Source organism: Sminthopsis crassicaudata, chromosome 3 (assembly GCF_048593235.1).
Source record: "Sminthopsis crassicaudata isolate SCR6 chromosome 3, ASM4859323v1, whole genome shotgun sequence".
Lineage (NCBI taxonomy): Eukaryota > Metazoa > Chordata > Mammalia > Dasyuromorphia > Dasyuridae > Sminthopsis > Sminthopsis crassicaudata.
Window position 1 is genome coordinate 242,209,703 of NC_133619.1, and position 22,468 is coordinate 242,232,170.

At 33.3% G+C, this 22,468-nt stretch overlaps 1 protein-coding gene across 1 annotated transcript in view; it reads right to left on the bottom strand.

Annotated features, from left to right (window-relative positions):
* JADE3 (jade family PHD finger 3) overlaps positions 1-22,468 on the bottom strand; it is a 187,718-nt gene that overhangs the window by 111,825 nt on the left and 53,425 nt on the right. The window contains exon 2 of the mRNA XM_074300279.1: positions 19,314-19,381. The gene's annotated coding sequence lies outside the window, so the exon portion shown is untranslated. The remainder of the gene's footprint in view (positions 1-19,313; positions 19,382-22,468) is intronic.

Here is a 22,468-nt window from a genome sequence, read left to right on the forward strand (position 1 = left end):
TATTCCTACAGATCCAGGACTCTCTCCATACTGCTAATATTATGGTATTTCTTATGATATCTGTGTCAATGTTTGTGTATACCTCCTGTTTGAAAAAAAAATAGTAAAGAACACCATATTTTTAGTTTGTGTTTGAGTAATCACTACCAATCCTTTTCCTTACTGACTTCAATAACTAAAATTGGATGTCTCAACAGCTCACCATTCAACTTAAATGTCAAACCAAAAATAAGCAACTCTTTCCCTACTTCAGTGTTACAGGGGCAAGTGATATGGCCCTTCAAGTGAAAGATTTCATTTCTACTTTAAGTTTTACAGGGATTGTAACCACAAATATCCAGGGACAAAGTAAACAGAAAATAATCAAAAGAAAAAGAGCCTGCTCAAGAGATTTTTCCTGTTCCTTCCTCAGCACCAACAACTCTTCATCTTAAAAAAGGGAAAACAGAAGTGGGAGTGTTTTTAGATATGTACTACTTTCATCTCAACACTTTAGAGCTGTTTTTTAAAACGAGGAAGAAACATATGACTCATGCATGAAGTATCTAAGCTTCAGTGAATTCATAACTGGTTACAGTTCTAAAGTCTCTTCTAAAGTCCCAATCTTAAGGGAAAGAAAAGATATTTTTTGTTTTCTCTACTGCTATTTCTTTCCCCCTCTTCCCCCAATACCTCAGAGAGTATTTGGAAAGCTGTTGGTGAAACAAAGACCAGATAAACTGGTCAGAAAGAAGAGAAAGTATGAAATTTACCTATCTTTGCTTTTGCTACTGAGACCAGTATTTCTGTTTGAACCACAGATGTCCTTGTGGTCAGGTACTAGTCAATCTTCTTTAAAATAGTCAGAGTTCATATTTTTGTCAACAATTCACCTAAGATCATTAAAAATGTATATCTTTCTCTTATTCATCCTTCAGTAGCCAGAAGTACTTTTTAAAGGAATTATTAATTGGAGGTGAGTTTAAACCACAGGAAACCAAATTTATTTTTCCATTAATATTTTTTTATAAATTTTTTGACAGTATATATGCATGAATAATTTTTTATAACATTATCCCTTGTATTCATTTTTCCAAATTATCCCCTCCCTCCCTCTACTCCCTCCCCTTGATGACAGGCAATCCCATACATTTTACATGTATTACAATCCATTAATATTTTTAACTGATAATCAAAATTACTACAATGCCCATATTCTTTGATTCAGAAATTCCATTGCTAGAAATGTCCCAAAAAAAAAAGACTAATGACAAAAGAAAGGTCGCATATAAACCTAAATATTTGTAGCAGTATTTTTAAGATATGGGAGAAAAATAATACTTCTTAAAGGGAAATGACCAAATGAATGAATAATAATAGAATATCTCTCTGCTATAAAAAATAATGAATATGATAACATGGAAAGACTTAAATGAATTTATATAAAGTAAGCAAAAACCAGGAAAACAATATATACTATACACAATGACAAAATTTAAGATGGAAAGAAGAGCAACAACTCAAATCGAATTGTATGCAGTCATAATAACTAACCTTGGATTCAAAGAAGGGAGAGAAGGCATCTTTTCCCTCCCTAATTTCTTTATACAGTTGTGTATGGGAGGGTGAGGTTCCTATGGATATGGAACACTTCATATAATATGCAGTTCATTGGTTAATTTTGCTCAACTGTTATTATATTATTATTATATATTGCAATATATGTATTATATATTATTTTATGCTTTATTATAATGGTTAGCCTCTGTAAGTTTAAGGAGGAGAAATTAATTTGGAATTTAGGTAATATAAGAATATAAAATATGCACAAAAATTTATTTTAAAAAACTACCAACCAAAACATCAATAATCTCCTTTTAAAAAATTCTGCTTTCTAATTTCCTCTCTTTCCTACACCTTCTCCCATAATTACTAATCAAGAAAAGTAGATTGATGGATTTTAATTCACATAACTTCCCCAAGTTCCTAATGTTATATATCTTTGTTTTTCTGAGTCTAAACTCAACATTTTTTATTATTATTTTTTAAAATTTTATTTATAAATTTTTTGACATATATGCATGAGTAATTTTTTTTATAACATTATCCCTTGTATTCATTTTTCCAAATTATCCCCTCCCTCCCTCTACTCCCTTCCCTAGATGTCAGGCAATCCCATACATTTTACATGTGTTACAATATAACCTAGATACAATATATGTGTGTAAGTACCATTTTCTTGTTGCATCTAATGTTATATATCTTAAGGAAGAAGTCATAATTTCAATAATTTTAAAAACATTATCCACAATGTCACTGGTAAAAGGGGGTATTATTTTTTAAAATTCACACATGATATATATGTGTATATATATGTATATATATATATGTATATAAATACATGTATATGCAAGTAGATTGTGTATGTATATTTAAATATATACATACATATACAGAGATTCCTATAATATAGAAGTATGGATAAGTACTACATCTGTGATTTCACTGGTAAAAGGAACCATTGTAAGTTGTCACCTTCTTCGTTATACACAGTGTTTTTTTACTTTTTTCTCCCTTCCCTCCTCCTCCCTACTCTAGAGGTGACAACTATTAGAACAAATATGTGCCTTTGTGTATGAGTATGTATGTACATATATTTCTATTTATCAGTTCTTTCTCCAGATGCACATAGCCATAGAGAATTTCCCATAGCACTGAGATCAGATTATTGTTAGTATGTCATTAGTGGGACTTAAACTCCAAGTTTTCCTGGTTCCAAGGCTGGTCCATCAATGACAAACAACCTACATAACATATAACATTTTACTCTGCCCAAATAAAAAAGTAGGGGTGGTATATTTAAAAAAAACATGAAAGGCATACACAATAGATAAATCATTTCAAATAACTCAGTTATTTAGTATAAAACTTCTTAGGATTATAGTAAATTCATAAAAATTGCTTTATCTTTTAAAGCATTTATTATATCTCTGAATGGCCACTTAAATAACTCTTTACTTGGTCTTGTGCTTTCTATTCAATCTGATTTCCATATTTCATATGTTCAGCTGTGTGACCCTGGGCAGGTCACTTAACCCCAATTGCCTTGCAAAAAAATAATTCATATTTCATATGTTCAATCACATATGCCCATAATGTACCCTTAGTAAAGGCCATCTGATTAAATATGGCTGCAGAATTTACTCAAGGAAAAGAAAAATTCCAAACACAGATAAAAATTATTAGACATTTTAAATCTCATTTTCAAAATCAAAGCAACCAGACCCAAACCTATACTTACTTTCAAAAGCTAAGTCCAAAGACATTTTAACTGTTACTGGCCACTCCTTAGTAGAGAAGAAACTGTGAGAGAGCTCTTCAGTTTACTTTGACAGATCAGTGCTCTTGCTACTAGAAAGTATCCAGATGAAGATAAAAATGAATGAGACAGCTTTTCAACTACACTTAAAGTCAGTAGAGAAGTACCATGTGCTCAACAGACGGATTCTAACTATAGAACAGGTAACCACAAAAAGAAATAGCAACCAATGGGCACATTTGCAACAAGAGGGGAACCACAGAGAGAATAAATCTAAAAAAAAAAAGTCTTTTTCTCTTAAAGAACTCCCCCAACACAATGTGGAGGAAATTATCTCTAAAACATTAAATATGTGTCAAAATAAAACTTTAAGTATAAAAAAAGAAAGATATAATAGAAAGAATACACACTGGGATTTGAACCAGAATACTTGGATCTGGACATTTTTTAGTTATATAACTAGACAAATCACTTCACATCTATAGGCCTTAGTTTTCTCATTTGTAAAGTGAACAGACCAGACAAGGTGATCTCCACTCCTTCTTCTACCTTTAAATACTATGATGCTATGGCTGGACAGCAGTAACAAACAGGTATTATTATATGAGAGTTTTCATGACAATAGATTAAAAAGGAAGAACCTAAATGGTGTATAAGTTATCTTTACTTTTAATGTGGACAGTCCAATGTAACTGATTGAATGCTAAATTTAAAATCAGGCAGAACTGAGTTTAAAACTTGCCTCTGGGACTTACCAGTTGTATGGTAAGCCCCAAATAATTTCTGTGGCTTTATTAGAGTCATTAAGGCAGGTATGGGTAACTAGGTGATAGCAAGGCTAAATCATTGAATCTGAAGTCAAAATCTTGAGTTCAAATCACTATCAGAGAAGCTCTATGGTCTTGGGCTAGTCACTTAGCCTGGATCTGCCTCAATTGCCCTAACTGTAAAATGCAAATAATAATACCACCTACTTCCCAAGTATGTTGTGAGACTCAAAAGAGCTAGTTTTTATAAAGTGCTTCTGGCACATAGTAATTGCTAAATAAATGCTTGCTCCCTTTCCTTATTGGGAAATTCAAAGGAAACAATATGCATAAATAATTTTGCTTTGCAAATTTTAAAGCACCATGTAAGTAAGTTATTGAGGATTTATTGATAGCCATTTTAAAACCAAGTTCACTGAGAGGTTATCTGTCCTTTGCTGTGACCTACTAGTTAGACAAAATCTTGAAATGACTTTGGCAAAGCAATCAACATTTATTAAGCACCTACTAAGTGCTAAGGACACAAATCAGACAAAAGACAGTCTCTGCTCTTAAGGTTTTTATAATCTAATGAGGAAGACAATTTGCAAAAAAATATACACAAAGCAAGATACATATAGCATAAATGAGATATTTAATAGAGAAAAGGGCATTAGAATTAAGAGGGGTTGGGAAAAGCTTCCTAATCCACACTGATCTTCCCTGTTTTGAAATCCAAGGCATTTAGTCAGAATTACTCAACCTAGCATGTTCACAGTAGAGGCAAGTCAAAATCTCTCTATCTGAGATTCCTCCAAAAGTAAATTAAAGAAGTTCATCCAGTTGACTACTAGGATATTTTAACCTTTAAATCTAGACTATTAACTACCATTTACTACTATATACCTATGATCGCACTTTCTTAACAAAAGTTATTTAAAAGGTTCTTATTTTCCTATATTCTAAAACAATTCCGATAACCAAAATCATAAGGATTAAACTCCTTCTAATTACAGAAATTTCATTCTTATTTTGAATTTACTTACACATCAAAAAAAGGCCTGTCTACTATCAGGGTACTCTTAGACTTAATGGTGACATTTCTTTAGACACACCAGGGTCTGTGGCAAGGGCATAGGGAGAAACAGGACATGAAATCTCCAAGAATACATCAAGTTGTCTTAACCTTAGATACTGCTGGTAGGGATGAAAGTAGGAAGAGGAATTTTAAAAAAAACACCCTATAATTATTCTTCAGTAGATCAACATTAATTTTCACAAAAAGAGAAAAAAATCATTTGCTTTATCAAATATTAATAGTCTGTTACTCTTTTGTTATCAGGATTTATGAACCTTTTAGAGTTAGTCTATTTTATTCTCATTTACATGTGTATTCAAAGAATGAATATCTTGAGGATTTTGATGAAAAACAGATTTAATCAAACGACCAAAAATATTTTCAACATTTTCATTTACCATTTATTTTTATACCTTCTTCATTTCTGAATTTATGCTTCCCAATTCACATATAAGATACTTGTATTGATTAACATAATGTAGATTAAAATTCAAAAAGATGTTAAAAATTCTATTCAAAAAAGCAAAGTTGTATTCATAACTAGATGGCTATCAATGGAAATTAGAAGACAATGTAAATGAAAGGGAGGACCAGTCAAGAGCATTTACTAAGTACCTACTAAGTGCCAGGCCCTGTGAAAAAAGGTGATACAAAGAAAGGGGGAAAAAAAAACAGTCCCTATTTTCTCAGTGACGGATTTAATAGTAATAAGATACTAAATTTTATTATTATTTATCTTCTGGGGAGCAGAAATGGTATGCAAGGGATAGGTAAAACTCAAATTATCTCAGAGCCACCTAACTAACCTCCTACATTTTACAGATGGAAAAACTGAGGTCTAGACCATCAAGAGATTGTGTAAGTTAGATCTATGATGAGTTAGTAGTAAAATAAGAATTAGGATCTAGGTGCCAAAACTCCTAGTCAGTTCACATTCAATTCTCCCATAATATTGACTATTGCTTTGAATTACAAAAGGCTCAAAGTGAAAGTTTCTAAATCTAAAATCTGATACTCAGATAATATTTACATATGGCACATAAAAGTGAAGGGGTATGGGGAACAGGTGCCTGTTATACAGACCATTTCCCTTTAAAAGATAAGGGCCTTCAGTACTTGTTATTTAAAGGTAAAAGAGTCAAGTCTAAGATGCAGAAGATTTTTAATCCTGTTTGTGAATTATCTAGGCCCTTTTGTTTATTTCTTTTCTGGCCAGCTGCCAACCTTTTGGTCATTTCCCCTCCTCATTAGCATCTTCGTTGAAGGGTAGCCAAAAGATTAAAATAGGTGTAGAAAATCTAATCAGCCAATTATGCTACTTGTTAGATGCCCAGATGAAAAGGAGAAATAAGGAAATCTTGGGTTCTAAAATTAGTTCTTTAAAAAAAAAATCAGAAGATTTCAATTATGCATGCTATCCTTCATGCTCCATTTTCATAGATAATGCAGGGATGAATAACAAAGTCAGTTGAGAAGACAATGCAAAGTAATATTAGGGTGTTCTTAAAGCAATTCAGAAGAGATCACTATAAACAAAAAACTGAGAGAAGGAAAGTCAAGCTTGGAAGGAAAGTCAAGCTTGAAAGGAAAAGGAAACAAAAGCACCCAACTATTTATTTCAGCTTCTCCTTGAAAAAAAAAATCCTTTTTAAGTTAAAGGCGTCCAAATAGGATTACAGAATTCATGGGTTCAAAAAGGAAGCAGAAAGCAGATCTTAAAAACCCCATTCTCTACCCCCTACATCCTCCACATACTTCCTACTTTCATGTGCTATTTTAATTAATCCAAGTAACAACATTCAAAAATGATGGACACAGAGAATATTTGGGAAGTGAGAGAACAAAGAGTCAGTGTACTGTGAAGTTGCAGAAAGCCATTACCACCTTGAAAACATCTGCAGGGCCAGATGAAAAGACTAGAGTTGATCATTCATCACTACACATCCTTCCAAGAGAGGAAACCCCAGCATTTACTTATCTGAAAATCTGCAGTTTAATTTCACCCTATTGGATCAAAGGCAAAGTCAGTTAACTTGGCCAAGTCATTTATCTGGACAGCTTACAGAAAAGGTTGGTCCCGAGACAAATGAACTCATTAACTTATATTGTTCAAAGACAAGAAGAAAACTGGGGGAAAAACCAACCACAAAAAAACCATAGCCAAAAATTTAGGGTTTGAACACAGTCAACTGTAATTACTTGAATTCTCTTTTTATCTGAAGCATCCAATCTTGTTTCCATAGCTATTGATTTCTTACAGAATGTTAGGAGTCAAAAAGAACTTGAAAGGTCATCTTGTCCAACTTCTCAAGTCTCTACAAAATCCATGACAGATGAGTCAACCAGTGTGTATATATGATCACTTTCAATATGCTTTAATGATGTTTTATATTCTATAATATCATAATATAATTTATGTTACTAATGAAACATTTTTATATTTCAAAAATTATTCAACATATGTTACAATTACATAGCACTTTAAGATTTACAAGGTGATCAATCGATTGATCTTTCTAACTATCCATCTACCTAACTAGCTTTATTTGAACCTCACAACAATCCTGTGGGATAGGCACTACAGGTAATCAGGCACCCAGAATCAGACACAATCCTCCAGATGGCCAGTGAAAAGTACAAAAGAATTAGTCTCCCTTATTTAGACACTGTGCTTCTATGAATGCAGCAAAATAATGCCTTTGGGTTTGGGATTTGGTTTTGTTTTTTTGCAACCACATTATATTGTTGATTCATAACAAACTAGCCATCAATTAAAATCTTTGAGTCTTTTTAAAATTTAATGCAATGTAATTTCATGCAATTATGACACTCCTCTAGTTTAATTATTATTTTTTCTTTTTTTAACCTAAATGAAGAGAGGCATCATTTCATAATGGATAGGTTGTTGGAATTGGAGTCAAGAGAATACAAGTTCAAATTCTAATTGTGACACTGAGAAACCATGAGAAAACAATTTAATCTGTCAGCCTCAGACAACTCCTGATCAACTATGAACAAGCATTTACTAAGATTTAACTCCATATCTCCTACATCTTGATAGACTGTTATTTGTATGGATGAAAGAAGTTTCCTTGATATAACCTGAGTGAAAGACTTTACACTTACTCCTATTAAATTTTATCTTGTCAGTTTCAGCCAAGTTCCAGCTTGTTTGAGCCTTTTAAAATCTTTCTGTCATCATCAATAGATTAGTCCTTTTATCTTCTTTACCTCATTCAAGTTATTAATAAAAATAATAAATAGGACAGGAACAAGTACAGAATTCTACAGCAAGCCACTAGAGATTTCCCTCTATATTGGCAATAACTCATTAACTCATACTTTTTGACTAAAATAGTCCAATCATTAATGACTCCACCTGATTATACATGTATCCAACCCATATTTCTCTATTCTGACTAAATATGAAAAATTCTGTCAACATAAACTATGCCTATGGAATTCCCTCATATAATAAATAAACTAAGTAAACTTAACAAAAAAGGAAATATTAGTTTGACATTACTTATTGGTGATGAATCCTGTCAATCACTTCCTAAGAATTAACAAATTATATGTTTAATAATCTGTTCTAGAATTTCACCACAAACTAGAATTATTCTCAGCAATATGCACAAATTCCAAAATCTCCACACTTTCATTTTAAAAAACCTGGACAATATTTGCCCCTTTCTATCTGCTGTCACCTTGAGTAGGTTCTGTATGATTCTTTAAAGAATACTATTGGTGATTGGCTAAGATGATAAATGTTTGAGAGGATATAGGACATTAATACATTGTTGATGGAGTTGTGAATCAATTCAATCATTCTGGAGGGCAATTTGGAATTACGCCCAAAAAGCTATTAAACTGTGCATATCCTTTGATCCAGCAGTGCTACTACTGGGCCTATATCCCAAAGAGATCATTAAAAAAGGCAAAAGGACCCACGTGTGCAAAAAATGTTTGTAACAGCGCTTTTTGTAGTGGCAAGGGATTGGAAACTGAGTGGATGCCCATCAGTTGGGGAATGGATGAATAAGTTATGGTTTATAAATATAACAGAATATTATTTTCTCTAAGAAATAGTTATAAGATTGATTTCAGAAAAATCTGAAAAGACTTTTATGAACTGATGCTAAGTGAAGTGAGCAGAACCAAGATAACATTGTACATAGCAACAAAATTATGTGATGATCACCTGTGATGGACTAGGTTCTTTTTAACAATGACGTGATTCAAGGGATTTCCAATAAACTTGTAATGGAAAGAACCTTCAGCATCCAGAAAAAGAACTATGGCGACTGAATGTGGATCAAAGCATAGTATTTTCACCTTTTATTGATGTTTGTTTACATGGGTATTTTTTTCCTTTGTCATGTTTATTTTTCCCCTTTTGATCTGATTTTTCTTGTGCAGCATGACAAATGTGGAAATATGTTTAGAAGAACTGCACATGTTTAACCTATATTGGATTACTTCTACCTAAGAGGGGTGGAAGAAGGAAATGGAGGGAGAAAAATTTGGAATACAAGGTTTTGCAAGGCTGAATGATGAAAACTCTCTGCATGTATTTCAAAAAAATGAAAAGTTATTATTGGTCTTTAAAAAAGAATACTGTTGTTTTTTTTTTTTTAGTCAGGAAAATACTTGCCCATTTTCAACCTGCTATCACCACTTCAGTATTTCACAGTCATTTACAAAATACAAATAGTTTCCAAAATCACAATGGCAAATTCTTTCAATACACTTAAATATAATTCATCTAGTCTTAGGGGACCTAAAGTCAGCTGAGTTCCTCAAATGTCATCCTTTACAATAACCCTATCTTCTATAATATCCTGAAGAAAAGCCAGGGCCCCTTCCTTTAAAAACAAAAACAAAAACAAAAATCTCTTCTTTTGACTCTAATTCCCTTAAGCTATCATCTTATTTTTGTTTTAATACTGAATCCTTAGCAAAAATAGCCTATACTTTCTGTGTCTACTTTCTCACCACCTATACACTCAGTCCTTACACTCAACTGTATTGAAAGTACTCTCAAAGATTACCAATGATTTCTTGATTATTAGATATACCTTTTTTTTTTCCAGTTCTGATTCTCCATGACATTTCTTGTAGCATGTGACACTGTCAATATACTATTTTCCTCACATGCTCTTTCCTTACTTGGCTCTCTTCTCCCTCTCCTCCTGGTTCTCTTTTTGTCTGACTTTTCTTTCTGGATCTTTTTTACTTGCTCCTTGTTTCATTTTCTCCACTTTCTACCTTTGGTGATCTCATCTTCTTCCAAGGGTTCAGTTAGCACCTCAACCGAGATAGTACAAATTTACTACCCCAATCTCTACCCATCAAGCTGGAGTACCACATCACAATGTCCCTTGCCAACACCTGAAATTAAATATTTCAGAAACTGAGCATATTCTATCCTTGCCCCTCCTTACTCAATTCATCTGGCTATCATAGCAGACATCAAAGTTTGAAACCTCATTCACCTTTGATCCTTCCCTCTCCCACACCTGCTCCATACATTCTCTTCTAACTACCAACATCTAATTAGTTTCCCCATCTTGTCCTATCTACTTTCACCATATCTTTCATATTAATATGACTGATAAGCCAGTTTTCTAGAAAATCATAAATTCTCGCCAGATCCTGGTAATTTAATCAAATCATGCTTGCTCTTGCAGTGTATCCTCTATGTTCATCCAGACTTTTAGTGCATGAAATTAAATTGAGAAACCCTTGCAATTTCTCGAGTCTATCCTGTTGGTTCCCCTCATGCTGACACCACCCTAATTCAGGTTCTCGTTATTTTACATGTGGAAAACTGTAAGAGACTCCTAACTATTCTCACTATCTCTAGGCTGTGCCTCAATGTCCATTCAATCCATTCTTTGCACAACTCCCAAAATAATCTTTCTAAGGCACATAACTGATCATAATTCTCTCTTGCTCCATTTTAGAAATTTCCCATTACCTCTAGGACAAAACGTATGGCATTTTAAATCCTCAACAATTTAACTCCAACCTTGTTTCCAAATCTTATTTCACAATATTCCCCTTTCTTAAACTAAACTAGGTATTCATTACACTTAAGCAACACTATTCAGTGGCCTCCTATATTTGTATATATATAAAATATGCTCCCCCTCCTTATCTCTACCTCTCAAAATAAGTCTTTTTATTCCTTACAAGTTTATCTCAGTTGCTCAATGTTCCAGAAATTCTTCTTAGATTCTCCCTGAAAGTGTTCTCTCTACCAATTTCCCTAAAGTACTTCACCTGAATCATTCAACTACTTCTATCAAACTCTAACTTAACTAATATTTATGTGTATACATGTCTTACTTTCTGCTTAGGAACTTGATAGTTGAGATTGTAGAGTTCTTCTGTATCAATAAGATATACAACAACATTATGTCTTTAATGTAGTAAGTGCTTAATAAATTCTTTGCTGAGTTGAATGACTATTTTTTTTAGTCTTTATCTTCTTTGACTGACGCTACTGCAGCACAGATTTTCACTAACTTATATGTTACTTTAATAGCCAATACTTATTCAAGTCATTAAATATCTGTGTAAATCAATTTTCTCATCTATAAAATGAGGAGAAAGATTGTAAAAATCTCTAAAGCTCCTTCTAGTTATAGATATCTTTTGTTTTATCATCTGGACTCCCTGTTACCAGTATTCCCACCTACCCCCAACCTAATCTACATATCATTTCTTGATTTATCTTTTTAAACAATCACTCTCAACATGTTGCCCTCTTATCCAAAAGCCCCAATTGCCTGTCTGATCAACTCTGAACTCCCCAATCTTAAAAGTGTTTAAAACTTTCCATATACTAGTTTCAACTTTTTTTCAATTTTATCTCCCACTGCTTTTCAAAATGTACATTCCCTTCTAATAAAGTCAATGAAGCTCTGCATAAATCATGTAATCGTTCCCAACTCTACCGCACATTTGCTCAAGCTTTCCTTCCTCCCTAAAACATTGTTCCCCTTTCTCCTCCAACTCTGCAAATCCAACCTATCTTACAAAACCAATTTAAAACTTCAAGCTTCTCAATGAAGCTTTAACCAATAAATTCTATCACAATGATCTCTCTTCTTGAATCCTTTGGTACTTCTGTCTTGCACACAGATAGTACTTAAGTGTTTGTGGAATTGGTCTAGAGCCATACTTTGTGAAATTTAAGAACTATTCTTTAATTGTTTCTGGTCTTTTAACCTTAAGACATATATATATATATATAACCTATATTCTGTACTTGTCTTATAATCCTCATAGACCCTATCTGCAATTGTATTGAGCACAAAATAGTTACTAAATACTTTAACAAAATAAGCATCAACAACATTGCTACAACTTTCACAGAACAGAATAAACTTTGATCAATTCTAGATTTACAAGTTCTAGAGTTCTGCACTTTCTTCTTTCTTTGTCCATACAAGTCTTTGAAAAAAATCTTGTTGAAAAAGTCATACTGAAACTTTTCATTTAATTAAGACAAAGATATTATTCCCTCTTTCCTTTTTGATAGAATGTAAAATCTTTGAGGGAGTTATACTTTTAAATTCTCAGTACCTAAAACAGTGCCTAGGATATAACAGGCACTGGGTTCTTACTGACTGATCAATTAAATATAGTCCTAATATGATCTTATGTTTCCCACATAGAATAAAAGGGCCAACAATTTTATAGATGAAAGATAACATTAGAGTTAATCTAGTCTACCCCCTCTGGCACAATAAGTAAATAGCAGGGTTGGTTCTTTTAAGAAAAAACAATAGCAATAGTATTTTTACTGTTTGAATGAAATTAGCTACCAAAAAGCACATAGTCCAAAGAAGATAAAGTTCTTGGGAAAATGCACATAAATAGTACAAAAATAAATAAAATGCCAGCAGAAAATGTATGAAGTCAGATTTCTGGAAGGAGTGATGTCTACTGGGAGCTACCAGATCAGCATAGAGCATAAGGATATGACCCAGTTAGTAATAAACTATGATTTACCCCAAGTACAGTAAATTCCAACTTAATTAGATACACATGTCGTTTTATTTCTTTCAGGTTGAAACAAAAGGCTTTCACCTGCCAAAACTCCAAAACAGGGCCCCTAGGATCTATGTTTCTTATTGGAATAGTTGATGACATCAGCAACTGCTAAAGCAGTTTTTTGTTTTTTTTTTTAAGTTTTGTAACTCCCTGTACTATTGACTAATGATGTCACCAGTTGCAAACAACCAAATGGAGATGGGAAACTATTTTCATTAATCATGGAGATGATTTTTTTTGTAATTGAGATCTTCTCAGACTATTAACACCATTATGGCAACTCTCAACATTTACTGTATTTTTTTCTTCCTTATTCTAGAGGAGATAGAAATTTGACACTTTTAGGAAAGTGATAGAATTGTAGTGCTAGAAGTGACCTCAGTGCCTTATTAATCTTATTCATATCTAAAAAGAATAGAATACCCGACTATAAAATACCCCACAAATCATTCTCTAGCTTTTGCTTAATGAACTCCAATGAGGGTGGAATTACTACCCCCCTCCCCCCAAGGCAACTTATCCCATTTTGGGACAGCTTATCTAATTCATAAGAAGTTTTGGGGGAATTTTTTGTAGAATCAAGTCAAAATTTTCTTCTTTACCATTTCCAGTCACTGCTCTTGGATTTGCCTCCATGAGATCTTACTCCTAGTAAGACTGATCAGATTCAAAATTTTGGAAAGACTCAGGCAGCCAAGATAGGTCTGCTTAAGTTCACAAATATGAACTCAATAAAAAGAGGAGAAACCAACATAACTTACCAGTCTATTAAAAGATTGTATATTGTGTTATGGTTTTCAGATACAAAGCTGAGAAGATAAGGAAAAGCTGGTATTGACCCTAGTCAGAAATTCCTAACTACTGCTGAAGACTGGGATCTGAAAGAAAGGAAGCACAAGGATTGCATTGCAGTATTTCACAAAGCATAAGGGAAAAAGCCTTGCATTTAACAAAGGCTTAACACAAATCTGCCTTCATCTTGGTGTGAATGCATTCACTGGAAATTATGATATATGTTAAGGACTCTGAGACCTGCAGGGAAATGAAAAATATACCCTCCCTCCAACACTGTAGCACTATATCCTTCTTTGTTTGATCTTCATACTGTTCCTTTTAAACTCCTGACAGTTGATTGCTTTTTCATATAGATTTTCCCCCTTCTTGAAAACAGGCCTTTGTAATGTATAAATCAAGAATAAAGTGTCAATAAATCTGAAAACTATTAAACTTAATAAACACAAACAAACATTTATTATCTACTGTGTGCATGATACCATGCTGCACACCGAGGAAGGAAAGAATGTCTCTACAACATGTGGTCCTTGCCCTCATAGAACTTATAGTCTACTGGAGAAATATGTCCCAAATAAAATTAACTGTAATCTTTGCCATTATCTTGCAAGACAAAGACCCAAGAACAATCTCATGACCAAAAGAAATGTTGTAAAGATGTTCAGGGAAGGCTTCATGGATAGCATACAGGTTGGAATTTAAAGTCTTAATAGGAATTGATTAAATGAAGAAAAGCAGACATTCCAAACACAGATAAAAACATAAGCAAAAGCATGGAGCTGGGGGACAGGGGAGTCAAAATATATTCAGAGATAAGAGTGATCCAGTTTGGCTGCAAGAATAGGTAGATCGGCATGAAATGGGATTCAGCTAGAAAGGCAAAGAAGCACCAAATTTTAGGGCAGGAAAGAGGAGCCTTAAATGTCAGGCACAAGAGTTTGCATTTTTTTCTGGGTGAGATAATACAGAACTACAGAAAATTTCTGAGCAAAGAAATGGCATGGCTTGACCTATGGTTAACAGAAGACAATTCTGGTAATGGTATGGAAAACGGATTAGTGAGCTGTAAACATGAAAAACTATTAGGAAGCTACTATAATAATACATGCATGTGGTGATGAATTTTTTGTGTAGTGAACATTCATAGTATAGATTTAAAGCTAAAAGAGACTCTTTGATAATCTAGTTTAACCCCTGCATTTTACAGACTAAAACTAAAACAAAGAAAGTCCCTTGCTCAAGACCACACACATAGAAAGCGGTAGAGTCAGGATTCAGCATAGATCCTCTAACTCACTATTCAATATTTTTTTCTACAAAGCTACATTGTAATTATGATGAGCAGTTAATATTAATTGTTATGTTTCATTATCTAGAAATTCCTATTCCAACTCTCTCCAACATATCAGATTACAAAACTTTAAAAACTAAAATTAGTACTTAGCATTTTAATTATACTTCTTAACCACTTCAAACCCATTAGTCATTTTTTAAAAGTACACCTGGGGTGTGCAGGTAGGTGTCAAACAGTATTACCCTATTTTAAGGTATAGAAACAAACATTGAAAGATTAAGAATAAATGGTGTGAGTGATGAATGTATATTTTTAAATAAACACATCAGAATTTATTAATCCAAATAAATGCTGTCTCCTTCAAAGCAATCATCTTGGAAAAATACTTTGATGATGATACCTGTAGTCAGAACAATTCTAGATGTCCTCTATGGGAACGAATGAATGAAGAAAGCATTTACTAAGCTAGGCACTACTGCACTCTGAGGTTACAAAAAGAGAGTCCTTTCTGAAGGAGCTTACATTCTAAGAGAAGACAACACATCTAAGGAAATAGTAAGAAGGATGGGGTGTTCTAGACTTTCAAGTCAGAGGAGTGGAAAAAAAACTGTTGTGGGACAATTGCTTCTTATGATCTTTCCTTCCAGGAATGGTAATACTGAGAAGTTCAGAAGCCTTTTAGCAAATTCTTCTGAACATCTTCAGTGAGGACAAATCATGTCATTTGAGATTAAGTAAAATTTATTTTTCAAGAGTTCAAAGCCCCTACATCTTCAGATATGGCCAATGGGTTAACATGCTTTGTTTGATTGGATTTATTTATTATAAAATAGGCACATTTAACTGATGGAGGTGGGGAAAAGCATTTGAAAGTAACAGTGATGCCAAAAAGGAACATCAGTGAAACATTTCATTTTTTCTTTAAAAAGTCAAAATTCATTTGGAAGCAAGAAATCAATATGGACAATCAGGTTGCTCTGACTTGCCTGGGCCAGAAATGGAGCTAAAGTAATGAAAGATATTTGCTTCTATAACTTGTAAATTGACTCTGACAGTAATTCCCAAAGAGGCTTTCCAAAAGGTTGTAAGCAATGGTTGGAATAAGTTCACAACCTCCCAAGGAGACAGCTTTTAAGAACAGCTCCTATTTAAAAATGTATTTTCTGATTGTTTTATAAAAGCTATCTTCATTACTTTTAGGAAGTTCTATCATTATTATTATATTGGCACAACCTAGCCATGAACAGTTAATTGATATCTCCAATTATTTAGGTCTGCCTTTACTTCTGAAAGAGAGTTTTGTAATTCTACTTATATAATAACTCCTATAGCTTCATTACTTTTACAATCCAACCTCACAGTTGCCCAAAAAATATGAGAAGTCAGGGAAAAACTAGAAAAGAATTAAACTACTCTATTATCTATTATCTCTAACTCCATCATTGGAATAAAATACCATATATATGCACATATATATATATATATTTATTTTTTTAAAGGCAAAAAAAATCTCAAGAAGTAATATCAGGATTTTTATACTACTCCTTAAATATCTTGATCAGGCACATACAGCTTAGTAAAAGGCAATATCTATAGAGAGATGACTATTCAGTGATTGAGAGAACACCTAAAGAAATTTCAGATTTTTATGTTTTGTAAACAAAACATTTGAGATTTTTAAAAAAATATTTTTAACTGAAATTGGTTCAGTCTCCTAGAAGGATCTTGATCACTAACCTGTGTTGAAGCCAAATGCAAGATGTCTTAAAACAATAAATAAAAGAAATATAAAAGCTCCACCTGACTTTGTTCTCTCCCTTGTTTTTCTCTAAAGTAATTGCTCTAGGGAATGCTTAATCCCTACAACTTTAGGGGACCTGTAATAAACAAATAGACAAAACCTAGCCTATACTTTTTTCCCCAGAAGCCAAAACACCTAGCTCCCTTTAGGAATTGTATTTCCATTGACCCAACTTAGGGTAATTGGCATATATCTCCCCAGTGGGATATTATGTCTCTCTGACTTAAATCTCATATTTCCAAGTCAGACTTGAGCACCACCTTCTGTGTAACACAGTAGTTCAAGTGAACTTCAAGTGAATGCAACTTGAATCAGTAAATATTTCATCAATAAATATTAATATTAAGTACCTACTATGTACCAGGCACTTATCTAAGTACTGAGGATCCAAAATGAAACAAAAGAACGCCTTGTCTTCAAGAAGCTCATTAAGAATAACACAACCAAAAGATATCAGAGGCCCAAAAGAACTAATAAAAAAAAATAATAATAATGATATTTGGCATCTATACAGTCCTTAGCGGTCATGATGAGCTTTGCATGCATTTTATCTAGTTTGAGCCTTATAACAGCCTTGTGAGATAGATATGACAGATATTACTATTTTATTAATAAAAAAATTAAGATTCAGAGATTTGGATGACTTGCTCATAATCAAAGACTTAAAGAAGTTTCAGAGGCAGACTATGAGCCCAAGTTTTCCTCACTCAAAGTCTATCATTCTAACTGTTAGATCTTTTTAAACCCCTAATCTGCACCTGCTTCCACTGCCCCCACTCCCCACACCTACTGAAAGTTTTTCCTTCTGGAGTAAACAATCTATATCAAAAGATCTTAGATCCAAAGACATCATAGTATTGTCACTGCTATGCATTGCGTGCGTGTGTGTGTGTGTGTGTGTGTGTGTGTGTGTGTGTGTGTGGGTTTTGAGGGTGTTTTTAACATTTTCTTTTTGCTTTTCTTCTCTCATACCCGAATTACTTCCCCTTCTGTCCTGTAGTTGTAGCCAGCTAGCTAGAATCTCATTTATAGTTTTCTTGTCAGTCAAAAGAAGGAGCAGAAGTTTTGGCAGGGCAGTGTTTTGCAGTCACATATGTATGGCCACAGCTGAAAAGGCAACTCTCTCCATTTTCCAGGGCTGCTTCAACAAGACTCCATAATTAGGCGCAGGTGCTGTAACTAATTGGCGCACACCCAGGTCACAGTTGACACCATGTGCTCAGAACAGTGACTGAATTTTAATCCTTTGTGGGATGCAATTTCAGAGCTGGCCAAAAAGGACTACATAAGCATGTAGTGAACAGCATAAGATAGACATAATACACATGTACATATATGTACATGTATGTATATAATGGTGGATAAAGCTTAACCTCGATATTAAAATTTTAGAAGAAATTCAGCAAAAATTGTGTATAATTATAACTAAAAACAGGGAATACTTCCTTGTGGTTAAAAAAAATTAGATTCATAAAGAGCTCTGTACAAACATTGCTTTTGGAATAAAACCTGCAGATCCTAGACTTTCAATAGCATGTGTTAACCATTCAAAGATTTTTTTTAAAAAACCAAACCTGAATTTTGTGGGTGAATTCCATTCCTCTTTTTCCTGTATACAAAATTTGCTCCTTGTCCCTAACAAAATGGTTTCTTCATTGTGCTTTTTTCCAGGTTATGTTAAATAACTAGACCCTCCTACTTTCCCAAGAAGGTTATTCCACATTTTAATTAAATTCGCCCTCAGGAAACTTCACCACTGGGGCACACATAATGAAGTACCTCATACAAAGACAACACATTACATTTCAGGCATGTTTCAAAACACTCTAGCAGAGTAATGTTTGTCTTTTAAGCACATTTTTAAAAAATCATATCAGAATAGGTCGAGTGGTCTCACAAATCCATTAAGTCAGAAAAAAGTATTCAGCACCAACAATTTTTTCCAAATAGAATGTATTTCTATTAAGTTATAAAGCATAAAAATGACATCACCTCTCCAATAATACAAATACTTTAGATACCAATGTTTCAAAAGAATAGTCAATGTACTAGTTGATTTGCTTAAGTTTTTTTTTTTGTTTGTTTGTTTGTTTTGGTTTTTTGGTTTTTTTGCCTTTGTTATAAGAAAAGGCTAACTAGGTATGGGATGAAGGAGGATATATTTGAAATTTGTTGATATAAAAAAGATATGACTTTTTTTAATGGAGAAAGGTTCAAAACAAAATGTCTTGTTCACTTACTGTATTTGCCAAGTCCTGAGTTCAGAATCCCATGTTCCCCCTTCAACAGTTGACAGCATCACAACCACCTAAAAGAAATTAAGAGAATTTCATTGGAAATGGCACAATTATTTTCAACCACCAATAGGCTAGGCCACTTCTATTTCAAATATCAAAAACAAAGAAAAGACGTGAAAAATTTAGGTATTTTGACTCAAACTCCACTGAGGTATTTTTATCCATTTTGTTAATGCCCCATAGAGTCTGACACAGTGTCTTGATGTAGTCGATATTTAGTAAAAATGTGTTGCATGAGATTTGTAAACAAAACAGAAAAAAAAAACTGAGGGAATAAGTACTAAGAGATAAGGAAAACTGGAGTCTAATACTGACTCTGGTGTCAGCTAGCTATGGGATCTTGGACAGTTACTTCATCAGTATGGACCTCAGTACCCCTTATATTTAAAAATAAGGAGGTTGGCTTAGGTCCCCTTCAGTTCTGAAATTCCATGAATATGTCATAATATCTATCATATTTCTCTTGGTACATTGCTACTTCAAGTGAAACTTCAAAATTAAGATCATTATCACAAATTTATTTTTTATAGGTCATGAACATTTATAATGCTCTAAAACTGTATAATCATCTTCAATTTAAGAGCTCATTATTTTAAATTTTTGAATCTCATTGAATTATATCATTGAAATATTATAGTGACATGTAACAAAAAATTTCACTTTCAAAAACTTACTTTATCAGCATACAAAGCATTCTAACAATAAAAATATATATATACTTTAAAATGGGATATTTACATGTAAAATGAAAATTAAGATGTTGGCATTTTACCAACACGTAGTTTAAGGAAACATATGCTCAAAATATTTACCATGAATTTCTAAAATGTTGCATTACACACACACACACACACACACACACACACACACACACACACACACAGAGTAGAGTGCTCCTTTCAACCTGCCCAATTGCCAAGCAAAAGAATATTCAAATAACCCTCACTACCTTAAAATGATTGCATTTATTAGTAGTTCAGTTTTGCATTCATGTCCCCAGCATCTTTGCACCTAAGTGACATGCAATAAAAATTAATAACACTTTACAAGAAAAATGATTCGACCTTCTTGGAACTGTTGCCTCTTCTGCAAAATGAGAAAGCTAAGTAAAATGATCTCCAGGGGACTTTTCAATTCCACAGTTACTTGAAAATCCACAAAAGTTGTTTGAACAGGGAAATCAGAACTGAAATTTAAAATTTCTGTTGTTGTCTCTCCCTTTTCAAGTTAAGTAAGCTCACCATGTCTAATTTATGGGAGGACATGTACAAGATTTGTTCAGAATGGCCACTGAAAATATGCCTAGAATAGCAAGGAGGTCAGTGTCACTGGATCACAGAGTATAATAGGAGGGGTGTAAGAAGAATGAAAAAGGGATGGAAGGAGGGGCTGGACAGAGAGGCTATAAAGGACTTTGAACAGTACAAAGAAGATTTTATATTTGATCTTGGAAGTGAAAGCGAGCCATTTGAATTTACTGAGGAGGGTGAGGCTATTATAGACCATCTCTGCAACTTCCCAAACTAAAATATTCCTCTCTGGACATTATTCATCTGTTTCCATTGTATTTTCCCACTAGAATTCAAGCTCTTTGAGGTCAGATACTATTTTGCTTTTTGTATTTTTATCTCCGGTACTTAGCACAATACCCAACACATAGTAAGCAAATAATTTTTTTTTTATTCATTCACAAATCCATTCTTTATTCACAGGATGACCTGCCAAACTGAAAAGATATAGTGTATGGCCTATCTAAATTCAGGAAGTCAGTCAACTAACATTTATAAAGTATCTACTATGTGCCTGGCAAGGATTCTCCCAGAATATAATCATTATGATGAAAGTCGTCTTAGAATTTTTTCCTTCCTGACAATGTATTTAAGTTCTGTTAGCTTACAGAAGGAAAGCTTGCAATTTTAACTCCCTCCCTCCCTACTCAGATGCTATGAGACCCGTAAACCCATGTCCTGCTATTGCTTCAATCTCTTCTCTCTATTCTTTCTTGCTGACAAGACAAATGTCTACTGTACTAAGATGTGAACTTTGGAAGGTCTTATGTAAGTTGCCACCAGAGACATAGCAATTTATATCCATATCAGATCTTGCAGATAGCAAAGCCTTGAACAACCTGCTGGACCCAGAATATAAGTGGATCAAAAGACAGACAAGGGGTAATGAAATTAACATTATAACAACAAAATAACAAGACCCACCGGTCTTGCCACAAGAAAAAGTAACCATATTGTTCATAGAGACTTTTAAAATCAGATTTCCATTCTTTCCAGGGACTAATTGATATAGGGAAAGCATATCCTCAAATGTTGAAGGAAATTTTGTGTTTCTGTTCATCCTAAATCTTTCCAGAAAATATTCATTTGTTTTTTTAAAATGTTTTTAAAAGTCTATTAAAACTTGGAGGGGGTTTCAGATCTATAATAAAAATAGAACAAATACATAGATAATGTCAAAAAACTTTCAAAAGATTAGGAATTCAGTTACCAACTGAATGCTTTAGTGTATCTTGGTGGTATTTAGATATATTTCATACTTGATAAATCATTTAGTGAAAAACAAACTGGTGTAGTGGATGGAGAAACAGTTCCTGAATCAGAGAGACCTGGATTCAAATCCTGATTCTGACACAAACTGATCATTTGATCAGTTAACTCTCAGTTTTTCAAAGGAACTTTCAAAGCATACAAGATGTGGGGATGGTGTAGATTTACACTGGTAGAGGAAGTTCCTCAGCAGAAGCATCCTATGCAACATAATCATAATTCTGATTTTTTAAAAGTTATTTATCAGTACCTATTAAATTGTTCCTAGAAGTGATGTGTCATATTAGCTGCATTAATTCCCATGCCCTGTTTAACTTTCATCTGTAGAAATGCCGTATACTTAATCAGTTGTTTCTGTAGCTTATTATTTGTTCTACTAGAATTAAAGTCAAAAAGCTCCCATGGCAAAACATTTCTCAGTAGAAATATTCTACTGAACTATGAACATTCCTTCACAAAAATAAAAAAGCAAAAATGAATTAGTGTGCTTTTTTTTTTTTTCAAATTCCCTGCTTTGACTGTTATCAAAGAAAAATAAAA